We start from the raw sequence: 22,688 nt of genomic DNA on the forward strand, positions 1-22,688 counted from the left end.
ACAAATGCTGATGATAATCCAACAAGTACGACAAAATAAACATGATCCATTCATGTACGTAAATTTGACTTAGAAAACGGACCTGGGGTGCCTTATCCGAAACGCAGGGAACCGAAATACGTGGGGATTTCGCGAGAATCAATGTGAGAGCGTACCGAATTTGCTGGGCTTATCTTCCCCTGCAGCACCCCGAGGGCCTTATGCCAAAAGTCCACTGTATCGGGATTTACCTTCAGTAAACTTCGAGAAGAATCGAAAGAAAATTGTCTCGAATAAAAAAAAAGCTCAACATTCTTGGCTCAACATCGTGGATATCAATGCCAAAACAAACTGCAAATCCGAATTGCTGAATCGTTGAATTGTCTATCAACATTCCCCCCCCCCCACCCTCTCACCCTCTCCTATTTCTTTCTCGATAAATTGGATTTCCTATCAAGTAAATATCATAAATTTTTCCCCTTTCAGACGATGGGAAAATAGAAAGAAATTGCAAAGACTACGACTGTATATACAATATATACATGAATCGACAGTTACTCATTCCTATCCCAGTATTTATGGACAGAGAAATGTTGAGGCAAAATTAGGGAGAATATTTTAGAATTTATTTTCTCTAAAAACTAATCGTGAAGTGGAAAGAGAGGGAACAACAAATTGTGAAATTCTGGAAGACTCCGCGCCTCAAAGGCAACTTGATTTTGAAAAATCAATAATCAATTTCAATGAGATCCTAATTATCAATCCCAAAAATTCTCGGTGAAGACCCACACAGACTCGAGTCTTCCAAAGAGTCTTTGAGACACGAAATCCGTTACAAACGAACCCGGAAAAGTGATTTCGGTCGAGCACAGGCTCTTCGATACATCCAGTAGACTAAACAATTTGCTCCCGGGAATTGTTTTCCGACAAAATCAACGCTTCACTTCCATTCACAATTAACAATTATAAACAACATAAATCAGTGATGAAATCGTAAAACGAGAATTGATTTTTGATATATAACTCGAAATCTGGAAAAGATAGCTGAATTTTGACGATAACCTTTTTTGTGGAGCAATTTGAGTGCTATTATACATGTCATGACAACAAAGTCCTTATCTCGGTTAGATTCGGACATATCACTGAAAAACTGCACGTAGAGACGAGTCAACTTATTTAATTTTCCCAGTTCGCTACTGAAATGTTAGTCATAATGACATTGTTACCCCGCGCCTCTCCGATAATTCAGCCGATAATGCTGGGATCACATTACCCGTGTCGATTTAAACAAGATATACCCAACGAATATGTGTGAAACCAGAATGTGGTCATGTTCAACACAGCCAAAAGCTCGATTTTCCTCCCACCTTCCCTTAAATTTTTCCGGGAATATCCAAGCACGTGTGAATAACAACGAAAAAATGATAATGAGTTAATACAGAGTCTCATCAATTTATTTAAATTGCCTGCCCCACTCCCACCGCAAATTTACATATTTAATACGTCGAGCAAATTTGTATTCTTTCCCTAAAAAAGCAAATGTCGATATTTAATGCATAATGCCACCGACAAAATCAATAAATTAACGAATGGCTCGAAGGAAAATTGCCTTCATTCCTCTAATTTTCATTTTTCCAGAAGTTCACCGAATTTATTCGTGAAAACAAGGCCACATGTATATAAATATATCTACCGATATACATAAGTGCAGTAGAAACAGTGAAATGTCGTCTCTCGCGCATCGTTGGCGTGGTTTACTGCCAACATCCCTAGAATCTGGCTTCTCTATACATAGATATGGCAGAGCTTTACTATACAGATAGTCTAACCGACTGCTCACACGTATACCACACACACCTGATGCAATTAACGTCACGGAGTTAATTAATAATGAAAAGTCTGAAGCAAACGCCGAGTGGGGAAACCAAATTTTCCACGAGTTGAGAAGAAACAAACTGTTTTTACGGTGAAAGACGGATGTTCCATTATTCTTGGTTGGCGTCTTGTGACGAAATAAGTAAAATGCGTGCAGGATTGAATTTTCATGACAGTCTCTTGGGATTTGTCGAGCAGGTGTATGGTGACCTCAAAAAGCGCTTGGTATTGAAGGAAATGTAGGAACAATCGAAATGTGTATCCATTCATTTACATTTTTACAAGACAGGTAACAATTGTCGGTTGAAAATTTCCAAATTTCCAATTATAGTTACCAAAAAATTGTGGGAAAAACTTTAATAATTATTGGAAACATTAAACCCTTGATTGAGTCGCTGGAAAAATTTTCCAGTTTTTGCCTTCGGTTTTGCTCTCGTACGAATTCGCGCGACATCGGCAACGTTCGTCCCACCGATGTGAGCCGAGAGCTGTATTCGGGAGTCCCGAATGGTAACTTACAGATAGAAAAATGAATGACCAATACTTGTTCTGCCAAATTATGCAGAAAAAACAAATTGATAGCTTTTGTGAAAGAACGTTAAACAAAAAGGCTGCAGAAATTGTTGAATGGTAGTTAAATTATTCACTGTGATGATGGTTCATATTACGCTTATGTAATTCCCTGTAATCCGGCAATGGCTGCAGAAAAAAAGTTCTACAATAATAATATATTTGTTTCCGTTTCATTTCTTTTGATAGTGCAGTACATTAAATGAAAGAGAAACAAATGAAATTATCAATGACTCACCAAAGAACACAATGAAATGTTCGGGGAAAATTTTTTGATAAGAATTCGTCTAACGTTCGATAAAACTTACGTTAATAAATTGCGCAACAATTAATCTATAATGGTCAAATCTTCTTCAAAGCTAGAGAACTTTTATCTGGATCACAAACAATGACTAGTGCAATAAAATAAAAATATGAATAATTTGCATCAAAATTTTGATTCCGTGCACATTGTGCTTTAATTTAGTGCATCACCGGCATTTTTACCGGAATTTTTCCACAAGATGTTTCCCGAAAATACTACACATTTTGATAATGCACCAGAGGTATTTGCCCAAGCCAGGAAATTTCCGTCGCGGCGAATAGAAAATATAGGATTCCGAACAAAAACAAGTAGATGGTCGGCATAAACAGAGGCATAAATCACAATAAAAAGTGAGATGGGGACGTTCGATATTGTCGAATGATACTGACAAAATAACCGTGAACCAGATACTCCGATCTTGATCATATCTTCGTCCGACCGTAAAAATTCGGATAACAATGGAAACTGATGAATGCTGATTGCAAAAGGATTGATGTTGCGACGATCAACGATCCAAAGATATCAACTTTTCAACAGAAAAAATTGTCACTTCCTGGAAGTAGGAGCGAAATTTTCAGTAAAAATTACGTAGAAGATCCGCATTTTCCGAGTGACAACGAAATCCGATGAAAATTACGAAACGTCTACATCAAAGAAGAATATCGAAATGAAAATAATTGTTTTTATCACTTTTTTGTTTATCGCTCCTTGTGAATTAAAATGTTGATGGGAATTTAATGACAATATGTAATGGGATCAAAGAAAATTTTTTTTGGCGGCCCGATATGGCGTATCACTGGCCAGTAATGCTTAATTACTATTAATGGCCATATTATCCATTAAACGGTTTTAAATTTATTGATATTGGCTTTAAAATTTTTTCAATTATTCTGTCAAATTTCGAGCACTCCGGGAAGCATTATCCTCTTTCATTGAACCTATTTATATCATCAATTAATATTTTAATTAATTTTCCATGAGGGGAATAAATTATTCTGTTTTTTTTAATTTCCGGATCAATTCGAATCTGTACATGAAAGGGATGGAAAATATCATAATTTTTTACATGAAGACCACAATAAGGGTAAAATTATCCAATTATATTTCTTGTGGACAAACAGATGCCCGAAATTTCCATTGAAAAATTCGCTTTAAATTTCTGTCAAAAGAATATTTCATTGGCAAAATTATATTTTCCTCTCAGTGCACAAATAAACCTCGATGAAATATACATTTACGAATTGTGAACATCCTCGACAGTAGCACTGGCATCAACGCCATCAACAGAGCCAACTTCATCCTGATCATACATCCGCAAGGACAAAAATCTAAAATTATCCTGTCCTCTACTGGTAAAGCAGATTTACTCGTCTAATACTAGAAAAATTTCTATCCCCTTGAGAAGAATTCTGGTGCCACACAATGAAGGCTCAAGTCCTAACTCTTTCCTGTTACACAATAAATCCGCATCCAATCATTAAAAATGAGTGTCGACTGTCATTCAACATATCATCATATTAATTTTTTTAATCAACCCTCTATCTCCCCTCGTCCAACTCGAAACGCGATTCGCGGTTAACGCACGTGAAACGTTTGACAGGCAAATATATCTCCACAACGTTATCCACCCCATAGTGAGAACATAATGGGCACTTATTTGATGTTTTTAACTGTTTCATTACAACCCTAATTAATATTTCACTGAATTGGTATGGGACACATCGTCCTGGGATTTCACTGGGGAAATATGTCAGAGAGAAGGCGAGGGAATAAATTATCTGGTCACGTTGACTTGATATTCTTGATTGTAGACGAGAAACGAGAGTAGGGGAAGAAAAATTTTTGATAAAAATTATTTTCTGTCTGGTAAGCCTATATTTTCCGAAAATTTTGATTGTATTTTTCATTTAGAAAATATTGTTCTGGAGAGAATAAATAATGTCTCATTTATATCAATTTGAACCCTTCTATAGTAATTTTTATAGCATTTTCATTGAAAAATCTCCGTTGATTTTGTAATTTCTATCCTGTCGCTACTATGATAATTACTCTTCTGGAAGGGCCAAATTCGCCAATTAAACGTCCAATTTTTCTTTAAAGTTAAAGAAAAAATTTTAGACTCTATCGAAAAATAAGATTTCCTTATTATTTATTAAGAATTTTGGAAAATATACATTTACAAAATGGAAGGGTAATGTTTACCAAAAAGTTCTCTCCGTGTACCGAAGTCTAACGACTATTTATTTGGGTCTAACAATCTCGACGGAGCGCTGGAAAACATTGCTAGATCGTGTCATAATTTTTCTCATATTTCTGGTAAAAATATCACTAGCTCTGTGTTTCGCCAAGAATTTTTCCCTGTATTCTCTACAAAAATGACGTAAGAGTCCACTTGTCCCACTCTTCATGGTATATTTTGCCTAGAAAGACCTGTTTGATCTGCTTAATTGTAACGGCATAGCGATTTATCTCCAGTCAAGAACAAACGTACGAGATTTTTCTTTTGCATAAAAAACGCATCCAAAAATAGCAATGATTGTCTCGAACAATGAACGAGTTCCCTAGTAGATCCTCACCTAAACTGGATATAAAGGATCAACATGGAATGGAGAAGAATGAACGCGACTGAAGACCGAATGGTCTCAATCTGAAAATCGAAGTCGTTCGAACTGGCGCAAACACGATGGGATGAATATAATGGATTGTTAAAATAGCAATTCCTTTGGTCGTCGTAGTACTCGGTCCGACGTTCACTTCGATATTCGGGGGACGTTTTTGATAAGAGAGAATGAGAGTAAGACAGATAGAGTGCAGGGGGTTAGGTAGTGAGTCTGAAAAGGGTCGTGAAAATACAAAGAGAACCGCTTGGGAGGAGGATTGTGAGTGGGTCTTGGCGTCAAGAGGAATAAAAGAATAGTGTGTTGAGAGAAAGGGAGGAGGAGAGCAGACGCGGAAGTAAAACTTGGAAATTGAAAAAAATTACTGTTAGTCACGGTTAAAAGTATAAAAAAAGTCGCGATATCTGTTATGGTTGGCAGTGAGTGACGATTTAAAAATAAACTGAAATTTCACTAATTTAAATTTATTAATTCAGTTAACCCAATGACGAGCAAATACTCCATTGAGAAGGTCAACACAATCAACATGAAACAATCTAATGATATTAAATTTTGCTAAATTTTGCAAAATGTTCACAGAATTATGAAATAAGTTAACCTTTAAGTGAATAAAATTTCGAATGACAGTAATGGATTGCCAACACCAGATTATAAAAAAAAAATTATCTCTGTGTAGAATTTTTCTTCTCAATGACATCATTCAATAAAGAATTATTATACAATCGAGACGAAATCCAAGACGAGTCAGGAATATCCATATCCTTCCATCAAGAATTCTCGTCCGGAAATTGGATACTCCACGAAAAAGCGTCACAAGTTCAATTTGTTCAGTCAGCTTACCAAGGCCGTGAGATAAGATAGTTTTCCAACGTACACCTCTGCCATATATCGTTGACGCCACACTTTCCTCGACATGATTTTAAACCGCTATATACTTAAGACAATTTCTCAAAAAGCATACAAACCGGAGAGAAGAAAAAGAGTCCAGCAAAAGGATGCAAAAGAAGGGAAATATAAATCTCTAGTGGTTTTTGTCGAAACGCGGCATAAAAATTCAATGGGAGGACGAAAGTAATGGCCACGGCTGGGTCTTGAGAGTACTTGGTTGGATCTACCGAGTCGTACCAAGGAGATCTCGATGATTTTCCAATGCGGCAGCAGCTGGAAACGACGATGGCAGGAGCCAACTAAAGACGGATACAAAGTTGCACAGATTCAGAAGAGAAATTCTACTGCTAGTTGAGGAAGACGCGAGGAAATCGCTCTACATGAAGAGAAATTTCTATTGAAATCTAACCTTGGCACTTGCTGCACCATTTTATCGTTCTTAAGGGTTACAAATTTCGTGAAAATTTCTCATAAATATCTTCATCTCACCCCAAAATACCTAATGAGATACTCTGATAATTAATCACAAGAGACTCTGTTTATGAATGAACTCTAATTCCCCTTCTTTTCAAGATGTATTTTTTTCTCTGAAACCAAAAGGTCTCACGATGTTCTGCAAACCTATTTACTTCCAGAAGCTTCATTTTTAGCAAAACTACAGGGAGAGAAAAGTTTCCAAAAAATCACCCTAGAACTTTGGTAAATCGGAATCGAAATGACTTTGAGAGAACAATCACCAAATAAATTAGAACTTTCCATGATATTAGAAAAAAAATTTTATGCCCTCCGTAATATTTTAGCAACTTTCGTATAATTTTCCTTAGCATTCGGTCACAATTCAAGTCCATTTAGTGATTTTTCTCTGAATGACATTTTGCTTCCGAATTACCAACTTTCTCTAGTAGTTGTTATTAAACTGTCTTCTTCTAATGTCCGAATTTCATCGGACTCTTGTTCCCTCAATCATCCTCAATTGGAAAACTAGATTATCCGATATTTCATTATTATTGGCTATTGATGAATATATTGATGACCATCTCTGCGACCAACTCGTGCACAAAACGATTTCCATTTCTTTCCCTAACATTACACCGTCTGCCACCTCCTCATGGACCATTTTACCTCACCATCCCGTTCCTCCCGCTCCCCACCCTTTGCCTCAAACTATTAAGTTCATTAAGTTGATGGGAACAGCTCAATACACTCTCCTATAAATACCTGGCCCTAAAACTCAGGTAAAAGCTAAGACAATACACATTAGATAGTACAAACGGCGGAGACGGAATGGCTTTGCAATTATCACGAATGGGTGAAAGCGTTGGCACGTTTGCACAATTTGAACTTTCCTCAACATACATTATGAATGTCGCATATACATGAATACCACATCGCTGAAACTACGACGCTTGTCTACGACATCCACTTAACCTTCTCCACTTCCATTTGCATTCATCGAACAATTAGGTCTCACTACCAACGTAAAGACTACAAAATCAATCCCTAGATTAATTGCGAGGTGATGAGCATTTCTTTTCATCTCGAAATTGTTCATTTGTTTATCGACAGAGATTCTAGATGGAGATTTTTTTATTTTCGAATTCTGCAGATGTCTAGTTCGTTAGAAAAAAAAGATTAGACTGAAATTACTCATGATAAGACTTTTGTGACATATTTTTTTGCAATTTTTTCATTTACTTATGATTAGGCTAGAATTGCCAGTCATCTTAAATATTGAAATAACTTATGGAAACGATGAATTTCATTGTAATTGTCATACCAGAGCTTAGAAAAATTAAATAAAATAACAAATCCATCCTTTTCAATTTTTAACCAGTTGATAATTCAGTATATCTTCACAGAGAAAGAAGTTTCAATTTTCAGAAACATATTTATAATTTCTGTAAACTGTAAACTCTAGCTGAATTACTTTCGGGAAACTCCCCAAAAATGATAAAATTTCAGAGAATTTTCTACTCGATTTCCCGATACTCTCAAAAATGTGAATTTCCAAGTAATGGTTTAAAATTTTAATTCATCCCCTACCAAACCCCATAATCATTGCCTCTTCCCCTCAAATATAATTCACAAACTTCCACGAAAAACTTCATTCAACTTTTTTTAACAGCATGCCATGAAATTTCAATTTATCTCCTAATAGAAGCCGTAATCATTGGCTTCCCTCAGCAGGAGGTCACCCTCTCGCATTTAGCCATCACCACATGAAAAAAATATGGCAAATGAAGACTTGAAAGCAATTTGAAGGAAGCAATTATGAAGTAGCTACACGTCCTGAATGCCACGACTTGAAGAGTAGTAAGAGAAGTAATGAAAAGAGGCGATAAGAGTTGAAAAGTGAAAAAAAGGAATATATCGTGATAGAGGGGGCCGTTAACGAAGGTTAAATAAAAGGATGTTTGGGGAGGTAACTTTGGCTCAAAGGCTGATGGCTTGACGCTATTAGAACAGCAACCACCCCACGAATTCACCTCTCCCTCTTGTCTCTACAGCCGTTGCCTATAGTTTCACTTTAGCCAGTATCGTCGTAGTCGCACGAGTCTCTCCAGGCTCTAGCTTTAATCCTTCCTGCCTGATTATAATCTCGTCAACGAGTTATGCCGTTCTCTCCTTCTCTACATCCTCTCAACCCCCTGCCGCCCCCTTGGGGAAAACGGCTCCATCGTCTATACTTCTCATGAAAACACTCATCTTGCTCTTGTATCCTCTTCTGTGCTTCGTACACGTTATTCTAGAGCAACGCCTTTAGAAACCCTCTTCACAATTGTTAGCATCGCTTCTCTTTTATTGAATGCTCTCTACTGCTGTTTAGCTAGGAGTCTACTTCGCCGAGTTCACACAAAATTTAGCTTTTTGACAGGGTATGGCGGCTAAAAACTTTCCGGAAATATAACCATTGATCGCCAAATAATTATATGGAGAGAAAAAGGACGATTTAGATGATCGAGACACCGCGTATCACCAAAACTCGGAAAAACTACTGCTGAGCCAGTCATTATTGTGGAAAAAACGTAAAAATCTCGTGTAGTACGACGGCATTGAGGAGACAGTAAATTTTTAAGGGAAAATATTGGAAAAATTGTGACGTGGAGACCGTTCACCCTGGGCTCCACTTGAATTCTAGTGCTCGATTACACTTTTTGTTCGATTTTCTACCCTTCCACGCCATGATAATTAGAAGACGAGTAAATTATATTTATCCATTTATAAGATAAAAAAAATAATTTACTTATCTCTTCACTGAATTCCCATGTTAATGTGATTTCTAATATCCATCATTAGTGATGTGGTGAATGATTAATAAATAAAATGAATACCCTTCATTTTTCTCCATGAGATAAAAGCCTTTACCCCTAACGAAAGAATCATCTTATGAATAGAACTGGAATTGATTGCGACGATTGCTTTTTTGAAATTAAATCGAAAACTTCTTGTCAATTTATTGATATTCTAGTGAAATTGTCATTTACCGAAAATTTCCAAAATGTTTATTCAAAGTTTCCATCAAAAAAATTCGCCAACGCATCAGCTATTCTCAATGAAACACTAATTAATATGGACAGAATCACCAAAATGTTCATTAAAACTTTGAATACCATCAGAAATTTAAATCCAAATATTCCAATCATAACCATATCAATTCTCTAGGACCATTGACGAGTTTCTAACTAGAATATCATCACGATCTGGAAAAGGTTCGTGTTTTCAAAAATTCATTACATCCTAAATGAAAGTGTGCCCTCTCACGTTCTCGGACCGTACACTCTAATTTCCGGAATGTCTGACCCATGTGCTTACGTAACTACTCAACTCCCACGAGATCAGTTGAGAGGGCCGGATGAAGAAGGAAAATAATGAATTAGGCGGTATAAAATGAATTTCGGAAATAAGTGGATAAAAGGGTGAGAAATTGTCCTGTTTACTCAACAATTGTACAACATTTTTATCCAATGAGTCAAGTAATTCGAGATGGAAATTCCATTTACGATCTTTTATCATACATCAAAATAAAAAATGGAAATAATTAATTTTTACGGTATTATTCTTTTCCCTGAATAAATCCCTTCCTCCCCACGTTTTCCGTATAAAAAATATACAAAACGATTGGTTGATGTTATCATTCAATCAGTTGATAATATTTTTAATTAGTTTTTGTGAGAAAACACTGTTTTCTAAAAAAATTTTAATGACAAAAAGTAGAGGGTAAATTGGATATTAATCAATTAACACTGTTAGGGTCCAATCCACTTCTTTATCATCAAACAACCATGAGAAGCCATCTTATACAATATTTAACTGTTTCTATGGGAAAAAAATTTCTGCAATTTTCATACTTCACAGATAGCATTTCGCATCGCGCCCCCGTATTTCAATTTTTTTTTCATTATAAAAAACTCGTGCAGAAAATTCTAATCACTCTAAAGGAGGAAGGGCAGCAAGTAGAATGGGCCATCAGTAGAAAAGGTTCAAGATAATGTAGCCAAACTGTGACAAGTCTCCTCGGAGCTCAATGTACCAACCCTGACCGAGGCTTGATTTTATTCACGGGTACCAGCTTGAACTAATGGTGGTTAATGGGACCACTTTGAGCCCAGCTTGAGCTTACACGAGACCGTAAAGGTGGAATATGTAAATATCCAATGGAGGTCCAAACTCCGAAGTTATTCCAATTCTTTATGAATAAGGGACGTATCCTATGTAGTGTCTATTCCCAGTAACGACACCTGAATCTCGCAGGCTGTTGGGTCAAGGTAAAGGCAGCGCAGATAGGTCTGTCCTTTTTCTTGTCCCCGTGTGCTTTCAATTGACATTTTTATCTCTATTTTCTTCTCCATTCTTTTCCTAAGGCTCTGTTATCGTCACATCGGCTGGAAGATTGACTTCCCTCTTCCATCCAGTGATTTCAAAAGAATCTTTTTACTTTTTTTTCCTACTCGGAACAAAACTATGATGTGCACGATATATTTTCCCTTCGGAAATCGTTTCAAAGTAACGGCGATTGCAGTGAGCTGCATTGAATCATAGGATTAATGACTGGAATTTCATGAGCAATTCCTTATCAAACTAAACGGAACGTGCGCCTCGCGTGCCCTAGTTACACTCACAATCAGAGAATTCACGGTGGGGATCAAAGGCGTCGAGGGTTTTTAAATTATTTCAAAAACAACGTTTTTATTTCAAAGACTTGCCCTTCATTCAAAGATTACATCTTTGATTCTATTGTTCTGAGAATTGAATTGATATTTATTAAACGTAACGTCCGTTTTACCGCCCCGTCATAAGAAATAACTTTTCACTTCAGCCTGGTGCATAAAAACTGTAATTAAGTCACGTGAATCATCTTTCTTATACAGAAAAATCATTTGGTTGAATTAAAGAAAGGTAATTTGCTGCAAATAAACAATTTTTGTAGACAGATAAATGGTTGGGTTCGTAAAAACAGTAATGATTCATTAAATTTTAAATGGGAAAGTTTTTTTGTCGATCGGACGACTAACTCGTCCACTTTAAAACACTTCCACCCAAGTGGTAAACAGCACAAATAAGAAAACACCCATTTTACCCCACCCTTCCTAATAAATCACATTTCAGTTTATTCGTAAGGATTTTATTCTACTATTTCCTCATATTTCGTCACTCGCCAGAAATAGTGAACCTCTAGCCTTCAAATTCTGAATGAAAAATCATCAATTAATTTACTTTTCAAGGGGCACAGTCAAAAGAAAGGTTTAATTATCCGGAACTCTCTCCCCATTCCATTTCCTCTCCCATTCTCTACAACTTCTCATTATTGTGAGCTTAAAATAGCCTATGGTAGCAGTCGAGTTGTATGAAATATAGTTCCATCGATGTTAGAAGGGATTAAAAAAAAGTTAAAAAGGTTTTGAGAAAAAAAGAAAGTTGAAAAAGAAGGAAGGGAGAATTCTATTCCACGTACTCTGCGCATGTATTGGTAGTCATTCAATTTGGTTTTCACCTGGGCGAATGGAAGGAAAACTGGTATAGATGGCGAGAGAGTAGAGCTTGCATTATACACAGCCCCGCCCGAGGCTTTTTCCAACTATTCCCTTTTCGTCCTCGTGTACTCTAACCTTCTTGCTGCATACGTATATCTATATATTCCTACTCCACTCATCGCGTTTCATCCCACCTACCCTACCAGAGGGGATTACAAGCTGAGTCGCCTATACCTCTGTCGCAACTATGTGCGGTTGGGGTATTTTCGGATTTCCGAGAAATAGGGTAATAAAATATACATAACTTTTTCTTGCACCTCGGAATTGTAAAATAAAATATTGCTCTTGAATATACTTTGTCGTGAGAAAATTTCATAATTGATAATATTTGTTGTTCTACCCGGAGAAAACTATTTCTAATATTTGAAGGATATCTGTTTCAGACTACTCATTCGTATTCAATGGCTCAATTTGGGAAGTGTCAGTTAATTACTTAATGAACCATTTTATTTCAGGAAGTAAAATGTTCATTTAATGTGATTAAACCCCTTTTCGATTGACATAAGTAAATAAATTTATGTTTAAATATGTCTCGAGTACAAGTAAAAAATTTATTTGATTTTAAGACGTCAACAAGATTTGATTTTATTAGTTTGAATTGCCTGCTTGAAAATTAGTTTCAACAAACAACAAAAAGAGAAATTCATTGATGAAAACGTTGCAAAGAAACATCTAGGAACTTTGTTAATTACGTCTATCCAATTTCCCTGAATAAATTTTTAGAAAAATTGTATTAAATATGGGAAAGAACTTCAATTGTTCTATGGGAATTACTCTATTTAGTCAATGTAGTCTATACAATTTTTTATGGAATAAAAAATACGATCCACGAAAATGCTATGGAAACAATTTAAAAGACTAAATTCCATTAGAAAGAAAAAACAATTCTCAAAATTTTTCCTTTAGAATATTTTCTATTAAAACCTTTAATAAAATCGACCAATAATAAAATTAAAAATCCAACAAAAATAGAATGGAATTTCTTAACAAATTCCGTACTAGAACTGCGCAGTTGATTATACCAATATTTTCTAAAACATATTTCAAATCATTTCAAGTCCAAAACAATTCTTAATTCATCCTACAAAATCTGCGAAGGATTTCCCTCACAAATAATTGTGTGAACTACTTGTCGATCGTGAAATGGAAATTGACACATTAGATATAAACTGTCGGCAGAGCCATCAATCATATTGATTTCTGTAAATGTAGATCATTAAAGACTTCACTCTAGCAACGTGTGATTCGCACATTGTTTCGATCAGCCAACCGATGAAGTGATGAAGCACACAAGTATCCTCTCCAGAGAGACGAAGGACGAGTCATTCACCGGCTAAAATTAGTGCCCAATGGTTCACGTCAATCAATGTCATGTCGTGTCTATTGCTCATTCTATACTTGTATCGCCATATTTCTTCCGTCTCTCAGGCTCTGATATTTGATGAGTACGTATTTTTAGCCTGCATCGTATGACTAAATAGCAACAATCGAAAATAGTTCATTTTTCTCAGAGGTACGCGCGTGTGAAAATTTTGCACGAAGAGAAAATTCTCTATTGAAAAACCAATCTACCATTTTACGTTACCGATCTATTTCGCCTAGTATAGGCTTAAACTTGAATCTGCATTAGAATATAATATGACGATATAATTTAAAAAGTTAAGCTACATTTATTTGTCATTATTTCTTAACTCTCATAGCAGTAATATCGTTTGATGATTAAAAAATATTACTAAATAAGGCAGCTAACAATATAATTGCTCTTCTTTTGTTAATTGGTAGTCCAATTTATTATCTTTGCATCAACTTCATTATTAACCACGTTAGCACTCCAGTATTAAGTAAATGAAGTTTAGAATTTTGGTTATCATCGTAGAAATATTTTCAATATGATTAGCTACTGTTAAAGAAATAAACGTTTCAACCGTCAAAATTACCCATTAACGACATCATGAAAAGATGAAATTTTTTATTAGTGATTATCAGGATTAGAAAATATTTTTGATTTGATTATTCATAGAATAACTGTCCGGAAATATTCAAATGTTATTCCGCCTGGGTAAATCATGTTTTTTTATCGTTAATTATTATTCATCGTTGCAGTATCTAATAAATCTTTCTCATTTTTTTCAGTTAGCAAATTGGGCAGAAAAACTTGGAAAATTCCAACAGAAACATCTAAATCGTGACAGAGGCAGAAGATGGAAAACCCGATTTGGAAACTCCTGGAAAATTTTACGGCGCTTGAGAAACAATTTTACACATAAAAATGTACCAAAATTTCAGAAAATGTGATATTAAGTTCAGAATGAACAATCGCAAACCGAATTGATCGTGTTGCAGTTACTTTGTTGAACTATTGAGGAACTAAATGTTAATAAAACCCGTGGAATACATATTCCTCACCACACAACCTTAATGGACCTAGAATTTTCTATAAAAATATAAATTACGAGCTGTAATCCTGGAGGGACACGTAATTTAATGGGAAATTACTGTTTGTCAAGGATTTCCCATATTCGACAAAATAAAACATATCTGAGAATGTAAAAATGATTCTCTTGTACAGTAAAACTTCAGACACCACTGGGCTATTTGTTTTTTCTTGCATTCGTCCCTATCTCCACTGACCAGACTTTAGTATGTCATCACTAGCGTAATAGCTGCTGATATTTCCTTTTACCAAATAGAGAAAGACTCCATTGACAAGAAGAACACGGCTCACCCCTCAGAATCAATACACGACGGAGGAAAACGTTTGAAGATTCTTCTGGATCTGCCATGCAAATTGAATGTCCAGAATAGTCGGATGTAATTTCCCTGACCCTTCGGACTACCTTAGAATTTCAAATGAGCTTTCATCATCTCCGTAAAAGATTATGCAATGCAAAAAGAATAGAGTGGAGAAGTCATTTTTTTCAGACGTGTTAAATAGGCAAATTTTTGTCATTTTTGAGCTTTTTTTGCCCTGCGAAAGAGACAAAAAGCATCTTCTGTCTACTGGACGTGTCGAGAGATATTAAAAATTTAGAAATTATTGTATTGTTTTGAGGTTGTTACATTTAAAAAATAGAATAAGCTTTTAATCGATTCAGATGACCGAAATCAAAAGGAAAAATCGTCTTTCATTTTGCAGGTTTTTTTCTCGACTCCAAAACAAAATAAGAGGTACCTTCAGTCTATTTTGAGTGCCAACGGGTATTGAAAATTTATAAATTTTTATGCTACTTTGCGAGGTTTGTGACTTCAGAAATACGAGAATGAGTCACGAAATCAAGAATAAGCGTTTGTCTCGTAAAATCTGGAGAGCAACGATTCAGGAATTGAGTAAATTCCTCTAGAGTGGGGTAATAATTCCCTAAAACCCCTTCCCTTTGAAGAATTAGGGTTCTTAGATTAAAAAATATTCTCCGGAGAATCACTCGTCCCTCATCACGATGCTAATCCACTCGCGTATTTCTCAGATATAGAAAAATTAGATAAAAAAATCTAGCAACTGGATTTCTATCGAACCTTTCTTACATTTTCACCGATTATAATACAAATTTTTCACATATAATACCACAAGTGGTTCAAAATTATCGAATATTTCCCGATAGATTCGTTGCAAACAAATGAAGGAGTCAAGTTTTTCAGGCTAAAAAATCACGAGTGCGAAGCACGAGTGATTTTTCCTGAAAAACTTGACGACTTCATTTGTATGCAGGGAACCTAGAGGGAAATATTCTATAATTTTGAAGCTCGAGTGGTATTCAGGGGATTATTTTTCCTATCCAAATTTCGGCCAAGAGAATTGTGCCATGACATGAAAAGAGGTTTATTTGGTTAAGTGTCGTTTGTTTACCAAAATATTCAAAAAATTATCGCTGATATTCGAGGTAGGCTATACAAAATATCAACAAATGGTGCAATTCTATTGGCTGAAATTTGGGTGGGAAAAATAATCGCATGTAATACCACAAGAGCTCCGAAATTATCGGATATTTCCCGATAGGTTCTTTGCAAACAAATGAACGTGTCAAGTTTTCCAGTTTAAAAATCACGAGCGCGAAGCGCGAGTGATTTTTCTGGAAAACTTGACGAGCTTATTTGTTTGCAGGGAACCTTGAGGGAAATATCAGATAATTTCGAAGTTCGAGTGGTATTCGGGGGATTATTTTTTGCATCCAAATCTTGGCCGATAGAATTGCACCATGAGACATAATTTTCAACGAATTGCCATTTAATCTGTCAGATACAATTGAGGGTTACTTCAACATTTGTTTTTTTTTATATATATCAACATGCAAAATTTCCAGTGTAATTTTCAAGAATATCCGCTGAAATACCGTGTTGACTATACAAAATAACGTCGAATGGTGCAATCCTATTGGCCAAGATTTGGATGGGAAAAATAATCTTTATAATTCTCTTTGTTTCAAATTCTCAACTGTTTTTATTGTGCATCTAAACATTTGTTGCTTAAAAAAACTGTATAATAAACACGAATTCTAGTGACTTATAGAAAAATTTATTTTATTGAGGATTTCAAAACGGCCAAACCGGCCAAAAGCGAATAAAAAATGACCTCTCAAAAATACCGACTTCCTTCTCACAACGTCACTGATTTGACACGAACGAGCTGAAAAAGCACTGAGCTTTCAATTTCGCGAAATAAAAATAAAAGTAACATTTTCACTTGTACCAATTAACAAGTCCACCGTTCCTGTAGTCATTCCATTAACATTTATGCAACAGCTCTGTTAACTCAAGTCACATCTCATATTCACAATTATTCAGAATGTTCAATGTTCAATGGAACCACTTGACTTGTATAAATAAATCTCGTGATGGAGTATGTGCTGCGAAAATATCCCGACGCCACGCGAATGATTTTTTTTCGTATTCGCTCTCCATAAGCGTATTATATTTCCTATCCTTGTTCCGGGAGACTCATCACTTGAATAATTCCCACGTAATGTCTGTGTTCCTTTCATGAATACAACGGATTGAACAGGGTATGGTAATGGATTGGAATGAGCAGCATTACTCTCCCAGCAGAATACATTTTTCATTGCAAGATTCTATGAATCACTTGACGTTGTCGTCGCGTAAAATCTTTAATCGACAGTTTTTGTTTAAATTTTTATAGTGAATAATTGAAAACAGTGGATGCTAAATCATCACTTTCTTCTTTAAATTGTCTGTTTCAAGCTTGAAATAGAATTTTTTTCAGTTTGGGTAACTTTTCAGGTGCTGGTATGAAGGGCCATGGATTAAATCGCAAAATAACTATTTTCCCCGAGTCTTGATTCTCTCCCTCTCAATTGTGATTACTCCAAAGCCATTAGAAATGAAGAAAAAAGACAAAAGTGGAGAAATATTTTCCCGGTAAATGTACCGTTTTAACCCAATTATAAATCGTAAAAATTGATCTAAATACTATGCAAGTTAATGGACACCATAAATGATCGAAATAATGACTAAAACGTCATTAGGATTTCGATCTGCTGGAAATGATTCCTTTACGGAAATACAATTTTAGAAAATGAATGAATGAAAAATTGGGAATGCGGAGAGAAAAGAACTTAAAATTCGTAAATGTATTTGTTTAATTTTTAAACTTTTATCACTGTTTATTGATTACCCTGGGCCCCTTTCACTATTGTGAGGGAATTTTTCAACACAATAATACGTTGGACCAACTAACATGACGTAGTAGAGGACAAGGGGGCCCTTGTGTGTACTCCACTCGACACCCCGAATTTTCATCTGGAAAACATTAGGACGCTGGCAACGTTGGCTGTTCTCGGGTCATAAACAAAAGGGGTCTACGTGGGCCTGAGGTCCTTAGAACTACGAAAAGTGGAGGACAGTTCGCTCCACGACTTAACCGAGAGCACATCGCCAAACTTATTCCTTTTTACATCCATTGTTCCATTTAATCCGGAATTCATCGGAGGTGCTGTATTCAATCGTTTATTTAATATAATCAACTAATGTAATACTTCTTAAAATAAGAAGCATTGGTTTTAGTTTATTTCAAACTCCTGACACTCAGGGAATATTTCCCTACACTATATTCACCTCCTCCCTCCGCCCCCATTTCCTAGATATTTCATTACCCAATAGTAACCATCATTCTGGGCAGAATAAACTATTTCAGATAAATTCAACATCAACATTTGATGAGTCATTTCTATGTTATAAATCTCGCTCCGGTCGTCTACGTTCGAAAAATAGCCCCCGAGTCATCGATGTCGCCATTACGGCCGAAACATTTATTTTCTTTTGTTTTTTTCTTCATTTCTCATTATGAAAGAGGAAATCCTCTCTGTATTGTCACGAAACTTCACCACAGATTCGTAAGAAAAGCATAAACTTAATATTCCATGAAGTACGGCTTTTTTGAAAGAAAACATGACGCATTAAAATGAAAACAAAATTCTGAACACGAGTTATTTCTGAAATATCAAGACAAAGATGGAAAAATTTCAAGAAAAAAATTCTGTTTTTTTCCCTGTCATACCAGAGAAATCTTTCCCTTCAATTGTACCAATCATAAAGGGCAAAAACATTGACAAAAATCATTTTTTCCTTCACCATACAAATTCAAAGAAATCGTGTTTTTCGTGAATATTTCAAATTTTCATAAAATGTAACTCATATTTCAACCGTTGCTGGAATTAGCTCTGCTACATTGGAAATGCAAAATAATTATTGTGTGAATTTTTACAATTTCTAATGATTTCAGTAAATATTCCCTAAATGCGGTGCCTTGTCAGTAATAAAACAGGAACTTCACGGCAATTAACCTTTCACAATCCCTAGATTTCCTGAATTTCTAAAAAAAAACGACTTGTTTCATACGAAATCAACATGCGGTGATTCATTTTCAAGTTATATAAATCTCGTTTCGGATCTGTTTACATTGAAAAACTGCCCCAGAGCTTTGACTGTCGCCATCACCGTATAAATGTATTTTTCTCGTGGATTTCTCGTTATGCGAGATGGAACTGCCATTAAACCGCCAACAACATCCAATACAAAACATTTAGAACACCATGAATCCAATATTCGCTAAACGAAGTGCGGGGTTATCTTCCTCAAACCAAACAACTCATCATCGAACAATTTACAAGATAGATTAATAAAAGTTTTTCCCCTCTTCCAATCCAAAACGACACAATACAAGAGAAGTTTCCTTTTAATTGTACCAAAGATGAATGAAAAGGGAGTTAGAAAGAACAAATTATTTATATACCAGTTGAGATTATTTATTTCCCAACGACCGTTTGGATTTTTTCCGCACTCAGGAGAAAGAATGATGGCAGCATTTACACAAATTGGGCCGATTTCCATGGTCTTTTGGACTTGAAAACTGAAATACCGTTAAATATTCGTGAAATAATGTTTGTTAGTTCACTCACAATTTTCAACAATTCGTATAAATTGATTTATTAAAAAAAGGAACCTAATAGCTCAATACCTGCAATTTATTCGTCAATAATAAAACGGAAAATGCATGCGAAGCTATCGAAGGAGGGAACAGCACTGAATTATGAACCGAACCCAGTATAGAACATTCAGAAGACTATGGGCTTAATGGTTCCCAAAGGAAGGGCAGGGTTTTTCATACTGAAAGGAAGAAACTTATCATCGAAGCATTTAGCAGATTGATTAATAAAAGTTTTCCCCCTCGTCCAATCAAAAACGACACAACAAGAGAGAAGTTTTCCTCGAATTCTACTCAATGGAAAGAGAGTTAAGAAGGACTAATTGTTCATATAATTTCTCGGGATTATTTATTTTTCTACCTTGAAAATGCAGAGTAATGACGACTTGACTTTGCAAAAATTCGAATGGTTGTCATGATCATAGGGATCTGACACCTGCAGCTCCAGCCGATATTCGTAAAATAAATTGAATTATCAATTAAAAAATATAGAAATTGCATCTGAATTGATAATTTCATCACATTGCTAGTTCTTTACTTAAAATTTCCGATCTAATAAGTACTTTATATTTATAAATTCAATAAGAACTAGTCCAAGACCTATCAGAGACGAAACCAGCAGTAAATTATCGGCAAAATGCAGCGCAGAATATTCAGAGCCCTCATTTCCAAATGAAGCAACTCATCATCGAACAATCTACAAGAGGATGGATTAATTTGAAGAAAAAACGTTCTCCTCCTTCCTCCAAGCGAGAGCGGTAGAACACAAGGAAAGTTTCTTTTTAATTGTAGCGAAAAGAAAAAGAAATGCCACTAGAGAAGAATAAATTCTCTATTTACCTTAGAAACTCGGTGAAATCGAGTTTTTCATGTTGAGAGATTATTAATTTTCCAACAAGCTCTTAAATTATTTATACTGGATTGAAAACTCAAAATAATAGTGGCTTGGATCGAAGATGAAACTGCCAATGAATTGTCACGATAATGCAGTACACAGAACATCAAGAACAGCACGAGCCTAGTGTTTTATATAAAAAAGTGCCCAATTCCCCTCCCCAAAGCAAACAACTCATCATCGAACCATCTGCAAGAAGACAGATGAATTTTCAAGAAAAAACTTCTCCCCCCTTGCAATCCAAAGGGACACAACACAAGAGAACTTTCTTTTTAATTGTCGCTCAGAAAAAAAGGTACTAGAGAAGAATGAGCTGGCAGATCTGCCAGTAGTTTTATTTCGTTCTTCATGTAACGAGATGAACTTGTACTCATTATAAGATACAAGTTTTCCCCTCATCAAACTTCTCTCAACGCCAGCAATGGACAATGCCATCTCCACCAATGTCTGCCATTAAAAAATTCCAATCAAATAAACAAAAAAAAATGCATTGACTCACCTTAAGATGAAGAAAGAAGAGGATCTCTTCATTTTCCCGTGGAGAATTAATTTTTCCAAGCTTTTAATAACACACCCCGATAATCAACACCACAAACGTAAAATCGGGAGAACAATTCGTTGATTATTCTCCTGTAGTTAACCGACCGATCATCGATGTCAACAAAGCACCTCAGGCTAATCACGTAACAATCGTCCAATATATTGATATGTTTTATTCACGCACGAGTCATTTTAGTATTACAGCACTTCATTCGTCAAACTCCAGTATCACAATCAAGTGCATCAGCGAGTAATTTTCGCGTTGACCTCAACTGCACGAAAAAAAAAGCCGTCACTGTTTCGGAAGTCCACGACGAATTTGATGTTTTGTATTATCTCATCGGTTAATCCCCCACTCATCGATTTCCTCGACTCCTTCACTCCATCATCAACGAAACAAGCTGAGTGCTTTGGTAAAGAAGAGGGGGAGTTCCAAAGTCATCACAGAAAGCCATGAAGAGTGTCTGGGTATATCCGTCGAGGGGACAAGCAACACGCGTTTTCAACATCACTCAGTCGTTCATCTATTTTCCATGATAATCCTTCCGTCTCTCCTTCTTCACCCAAGTAACAACAAAACAGTTCAAGAGTCTCACACCGTAAATTCCCCCTCGGTCCCCCTCCCCCCAATTTCCCGGAATACCAAGAAAAATCCACACTCCGATGGCAAAACGAATAAATAACTCCGAGAAATTACCACATCGTGTACGTAGTCTTCATGAGCCCGAGCCCGTAGTCTTCACAAACGTCGTCGATTCAACAATTCACATGAGCCCCACGACAATTTCCCACGAAACGTGCTTCGCTGTATTTTGAAGGAGTCGAGAAGAAAAAAGGTAAATTAAAATGAAAGCTATGCGTGTAACACTGCTGCGCACCACCGAATGCCGAGTTAACCAACGACGAAAATAATAAATAAATGTAAGTTTCAATGAACATATCACGTTAATGATTAACTTGTTAATAACTTTGTTTACGTTGTGGGTTATTTATTATGAGTTGTAATCCCTTTTTTGGCAATGGCACACCACGCGATCGACGCCGGCGATGCGCGCACGGTGCGTCAAGGCCGGTGGCATGGACCGTTTGATATAACACCGAGGAGCGAGTGAACACGAGTGAGCAGGACAGTCACAGCGCCAGCGCCAGCGCCACACAGCATCAACCCTCAGCGCGCGCACGCGTCTTCGCCACTTACAAACACAAATGATTTTCTTCGTTTATGTCTAACGTTACGAGGTATTTTCGAGTAAGTACTACTGATATTTCTCCAACACTGAAGACGTCGGCTCGTGGGCTGGCGGTGGAGGGGCGAGCGGAATAAAGAACAGGGAATTTTCATTGGTAAGTTTGTGCTGAACACTGAGCGCGTTAACGTCAAATTGAGATGGCATATTGGTGCACAGCAACCTGTTAATTCAATCACTGGTTATATTCTTGGATTTTTTTTTTTGTTGCTCCGGAAAATAGGCCACAGTCATTTTATATGATGAATGTTTTTCTTTCGGATTGGGACGGGGGATCAGCGAGATTGGGGGATTTCTTTTTTTTT

At 36.1% G+C, this 22,688-nt stretch overlaps 1 protein-coding gene across 3 annotated transcripts in view; it reads right to left on the reverse strand.

Annotated features, from left to right (window-relative positions):
• Positions 1–22,249, reverse strand: part of LOC135169749 (mucin-12) — a 240,260-nt gene extending 218,011 nt beyond the window's left edge. For all 3 annotated transcript variants that reach the window (XM_064135022.1, XM_064135021.1, XM_064135023.1), the window contains exon 1: positions 21,096–22,249. The gene's annotated coding sequence lies outside the window, so the exon portion shown is untranslated. The remainder of the gene's footprint in view (positions 1–21,095) is intronic.
• Positions 22,250–22,688: the final 439 nt, after the last annotated feature.

The sequence above is a fragment of the Diachasmimorpha longicaudata genome, chromosome 15 (genome assembly GCF_034640455.1).
Source record: "Diachasmimorpha longicaudata isolate KC_UGA_2023 chromosome 15, iyDiaLong2, whole genome shotgun sequence".
Lineage (NCBI taxonomy): Eukaryota > Metazoa > Arthropoda > Insecta > Hymenoptera > Braconidae > Diachasmimorpha > Diachasmimorpha longicaudata.